Below are 6,089 nucleotides of genomic sequence, written 5' to 3'. Positions count from 1 at the left end.
AACCCCTGTACTGGACGGGAGAAACTGGATAACACATTGTCGGGTATTTCATGGATATTTTAACACCGGTCCTTCACCAACCAAAGCGCACAGACGACGTCAACCCGTGACAATGTTTCGCTGTTTGTCTCTTATAGTTTAGATATAGACACTTCAAATTGATATAGATACATTTCAAATAGACTGACGCGGGCTCGGGGAGATTTATATATAGTAGGTATACCCTGTGCGCAGATTCATTAAATCTACTCATCAATTGGCTCACCTTGGGCTAAAAAGGTGATACCTTGTTTTTCCGTTTGCTGAGCGTAAAGGTCGACCCCGCTAGTTTATACATCCATGGATGAACGTGGGTCAAGTTTGCCAATGATGAATATGGGAGAAATATATGTAGCAGATATACGACGAGTGATCCTGAGTCGTTTTATACGTTATATACTCAATCCAATTAGGTTTATGTTGGTTTTTGGGGAAAATATGTATAAGTAGGCCTGTTACATATACAACGTGTAATTCAATGTTAGGAGTCAGTGTAGTACGAGTTAAGTGTACTTATTTAGTGTACTCATACTAGATCACGAGTCATCCTATGTGATCAGTTATTTGATATACTCATCTTGAATAGGCTTTGAATAATAAGATATTCATTTCAAAATTGGCTGACGTTGGGGTAAAAATGTATGTATATACATATTAGTTATACAACGAGTCATTTGATTGTGAGAGTCATTTATTATATACTCATATCAAATTAACATACAGTCATACATCGATTTAACACCATCCTTGGGGATTGCCGATTTTGTCGGTAAATTGCATCTGCGGGAAATCAGACTTTAGTTCAGGTTGATCAAATACCTAATATACCTGCTCAGAACGATCCGTCGTTATTGTGATGGATTATGGCCGATTATTATTATCCAATTGTACTTTTTTTAGAATGAAATTTATATGTAAATCGGCCTTTCACAAACTTAAAACAAACATACATTTATGATACCCCTTGCTCCGTGAGAATAAAACACAGAACTAGGTTTGCCGTTACAGCCAATATGAATAAAAGCCACATCATAATCGATGTCAGATGGCAGACATCTCTTGAATGGATGATCGACCGGGCAAAGTAGTTGCGCCACGAAAACCAAGAACTGTATGTCAACGCGATTGGATTCGAATCCTTAATTAGGAAAGGATTAGAACTATTAGCCTGTGTATAAACGAATGATCGAGGACCACAATTCTAACTGCCACGATTGAAATAAAACGTATGCGTCTAGGAAACTCAGACGGACTTAATCGCCACGAGGTTACTCAGTGGGCGGAGTTCAACAAGTGATAAGACACGTGTTAGATCACGTGATAGATAAACGACGCTGGCTCTCATAGAACATTTTCATTTCCTACCGTAAAGAAATTCCTTTATGAATCTATCGCTGATCGAGTTATACTTACTCTACCTAAGGACCCATTAATTATTATAATTAGAAGTTGTATATTGGCGAACAGTTAGGTCTCAAACTTGTTTTTCAGTTAACTTCGACGAGAGATTCCGGTTCTGAGGATAGATCTACCTATTTATACATTTTTGAGCATGAACAGATATGTTTCCGTGCGTCATTATATACTAGGAGCCATTGGTTTTTTTACCCAAATGGATTTTCTTTAATTTTTGGAGAAATTCTTGTGAAAAAGTGTTGCACTCAAATGGATAATTATGTTCTAGGAATCATTGTGTATACCGGTATTCACCTTGAGTGAACTGACATGATTTCTGTATATTATTCGAGCTCATATATATATTTAAATATATATATATACATATATACTTGACTGTGGGTCAGTTCAGGAGTCCTATAATCATCAATGGATTTTCGCTTTTGAAGATATTCAATTTAAGCATAAATATTCTATATTTTTTTTTCAAATGGACAAACTTAGGTCTGTGAACAATTATAATTGAGCAGGAAGATCTGCATACCTGTTTTAGTTGTATTGTTTTACTAGAAGAACATTTGTTATAAGGAATATGTAGAGCAAAAGAAGCAATAATCATGCTATTCTGCAGTACACCACATGTTGGCCACATTTTATGATTCATGTCTTATTTTAGGCTAGAAATGATACCTGTTTCCAAACATGACGGAACTTTTTTGCGATCATTTACCGTAAAGTACATGGGGGCGTGAGTTTTCGACTAACGCTTGAGTTCAACCTTGGTAGGCCGTATAGGCGTGAGATAAATATATAGTTAATCAACTTTCAATCTCAAAATTGCCCGACACAATCACACAACAACCGATATCAAAATCAAACCTTGGTAGGTTTGTAAGGGACACCAAATCCAACAAATCAAATGATATCTACCAATCAAATGAATAACAGGATGAATCCCCATTTTAAGATCAAAATATCATGAAGCTGAAAATATGAAATAGAACAGGTGGTTCATGTATTGGCTGCATCCCTTTTGATATCCACTACACGCCAGAAGATAAACAAGGGATTTGAATTTTGAAATCGGAAATGCAAGTACATAAAAGATGTCCATGTCTATGAAATCGAAGTGCAGAAATAATTATCATACTTTCTTTCGTATTCGTTTTCACGTGTATGCTGGTACATCTGCGTATTCCGAATGGATTGAAGTCTTCTTTTGAGTAGATCATGTAGAATGTTTTCGTTGAATATGTTACAACATCACTTATCGCACAAGCCAATATTATCTAGACGAATGCGCTACGTCTACGTGTGATTCAATCGGAAATGTCTACTATTACTTCGGTTAACTAACAAGACCGTGAATGTCAAGCATAAAGCCCTTGCTTCACTGATCACAGAGACAGTCGGGCCCTCAATTTAAACCACCACGAAAATCTCGAAGTCTTCTTTAAAAACACATAAAACCGATAAATAAAACATATTTTGATTGTGAAAATAATTTTGTAATGTAGTAAAATGAAAAAATAATTTAATATTATCATTGTACTGAATTTTGGCTAATTTCTGTTAAATCTTGTCGGAAATGAATACTGATGCGATCTTCAAGTATAGCCCTCCGCGTCAGTGATAGTGATATCCTTGCGCCATTTTGAAATGGGTCATATTCGAGAATGCGTCATATATGTATATATATGTATACGACGCATAACTGGGCCTCAAATCAAAACCCCCTATGTCGGTTTTAAGATGCAGGCGCGTATCTCGGGTAATGTCAAAATATATATATATATATATATATATATATATATATATATATATATATATATATATATGTGTGTGTGGTCTAATAAAGCATGGAAGGGTTGATTGGTATATTAGTAGACTGTTAATTGAAGGTGATTAACATCTTTGATGCCTCCTAGCAAATTGGACATGTGATGGATAGTGATTGAATGAATTGGTGGCCCATGATGTTAAACCACTCAAAATCAATAGAGCCATATTTAGACTCATTTCAAAATGCCGAAGCGTAAGCACGGATATTGTGGCTGCACTCTCCACGACAGTAACGAAGAAGCTGCGTTGATAAAATTGGACGGAAAAAAGTTGAAAAAAAGTGTGACGGATTCGATCAGAGACAGTGAAAATTTTCGCGGAAAAAGTTCGTTCATATGCGAGACATGCGTTAAGTATTTCGACAAAGGTGTTGGCGTGAAGAGAGTTCGAAGTGTCGGAGGAAAAGGTTCCCCTCAAACCGATGAAGTTTTCTCTAATCCGGTTTCCGAAACAGTTAAATTACTAGAGACAGATATTGCCAAGGACTGTACAAAACTGTACAAAACTCTACAAAGAGAAATTGTGTTCAGATATCAACAAACTCAGAGATTATAACCCGCGAAAATGGCTTGAAGCAAGGCCACCGGACTACGTTTATGCTCAGGATTATGTGGTTTTACTGGGGAACCAACAACGAAACAATGTTTAACCTTGACACGCATGATCGAGGGGATATATGCGCAGATTAACTCTCGGATGGTGCTTCCCGCGTCTTTTCGCGAAAATCTCGTGGCATTTAGCTTGTCTCAGAGTAAAACATTAATGCAATTGCGCTCGGCATCCGGCGGTGGCTCATATACGTATATGAATACATGGATAAAACGCCAGGCTGATACCGAGCCACCGGTACCCCGTGGACTCGTTAAATTTGTGTTCGACAACGAACAAGTTGTCGGAAAAATGTATGCTGTAAAAGCTGGGAATAAAACGCCGGTTAGTGTCATAACGTCCAGTATATACATTGTAATGGATGAGAAATGCGACATCCAATAGCGGGAAGACTTGAAACCTGGAAATTGGCTCTTCTCGGAAGTCAAAGATGACGTCAAAGAGCGAATAAAAAATCGCGCTGACGAAACAGGCGACGAGTTCAGATATTCGCAGGATTGTGTAATTACTGCTCGACTTGAAAAGTTGTTTTCGGAAATTAAAGCAGGACTGGACAATGTGGAACGATTAACCGAGGCAGTACGCGTGAGCGAAAGTACAAGACGTTGTTCTGGATGTGGAGCGGAAAATGATGCAACTGTGAGAAGCTGCACGAATTGCGGTGGCGAACTCATTCGTTTAACGATAGACAAAAAGTTAGTCGAAGAACTCGATTTCGCAGTCTCGCCAAATGACGAGTTTACGACTAGCATTCCACTGATTGAGCGTTCTGTAACTGTTGTGACCGGCGAACCCGAAATGTTGAATCCAAACAGCTTTGAAAGTATAGCGGAGCTGATACGTAACATCGGCTTTCGAGCGGGGATTCGACGATATGGCGGGAACGTGCGCTCGTGGCTGATCCTAGAAGTGGACGGTGCCATATTTTGGATCGTAAGTCATTTAATTAAGAATGTATTGCATTGCGATAGATGCAAGAATTCGTTTTACGGTGAAAATAATTTCACGGAACATCCGTGTTCAGCCATGTATGATATTGTACCGACGCATGAGTTCGACTGGATTCTCTTGTTACCTGGACTCTTGCATTTAGAAATGGCAGCATGCAAGGCTTTCATCAAATTAAATTGGGACGTAATGATGTCGGAGGTGGTGACAAAACTTGGTTTCGTATCGGCAAAAGCAAAAGAATTCATCAAAAAGGGATCGGACCACCACAAGCTGTTTAGTGTGCTAGAAATTACTTAATTTGCACTGAGGGATGAACTGCTTTTACCTTTTGTCTCCGAGTGCGTTGAAAATGGCACTGTTCCCACTGCAGACATGTTTTGGCAGTGGCAGGAAAACATGGAAAACGTAAATTATAATTACATGTTGCAAATGACATACACATTTTTACACGGAATCATGCTATTTCGAAGAGGAGTCAGAAAAGGGAATGCTAAATTTATGACTGCGGGATATGAACGGTTTCTACCCATGTTCTACGCTCGTAATAACCCAAAGTACAGTTGGATTATGTTCAACAATGCACTAGTTCTCGAAACAATGCCACATGAAATCAAGTCCATCATCGGTACTTGCTTTTCGCACTCAAGGCTAAACAACCACGGGCACTATCAGGGAGGTGATGCCCTCTTAGAAGAAGTCAACAAAAAAGCCAAAGCCTGGACCCCTGCTGGAGTACCCAACTGCACACAGTGGCGAAATATTTTTCGTAATCTCGACAAACTAGAAGAGGTATGTACATATTTATATAAAATCAGTTTATTTTGTTCACCACATAACAAGCCATAATCAAACTCATAAGCGAATGTGTTTATCACCCTAATTACACCATCAAAACTGTCTTCTAATCGTACCAAATATTTACACATAAACGTTTTGATCATCAGGATCCAGTTACACAGTTCTGAGATAAATCTGACTCTGCAGTTAAAACAGTGAAAATAAATTGATTTCAACTCTGAGTTAACTCACAACTATGGAACTGGGACCTGATGATTAATATCCAAATCACTGAAATATAAGCTCACAATCACGAAGCCGAAAAAATTGAAATAGAGTTACGTTAAAGATATATTAAAATCCTATTTTTAATACATTTTTAAAATTAAACTATTTCAAGTTTTTCGGCTTCGTGATTGTGGGACTTATATTTCACTCTTCTTTCGCGTTTGTTTTACCTGATTTATTTATGTAAA

Source organism: Tubulanus polymorphus, chromosome 12, assembly GCF_964204645.1.
Source record: "Tubulanus polymorphus chromosome 12, tnTubPoly1.2, whole genome shotgun sequence".
Taxonomy (NCBI): Eukaryota; Metazoa; Nemertea; class Palaeonemertea; order Tubulaniformes; family Tubulanidae; genus Tubulanus; species Tubulanus polymorphus.
This window is presented reverse-complemented; position numbering follows the sequence as displayed.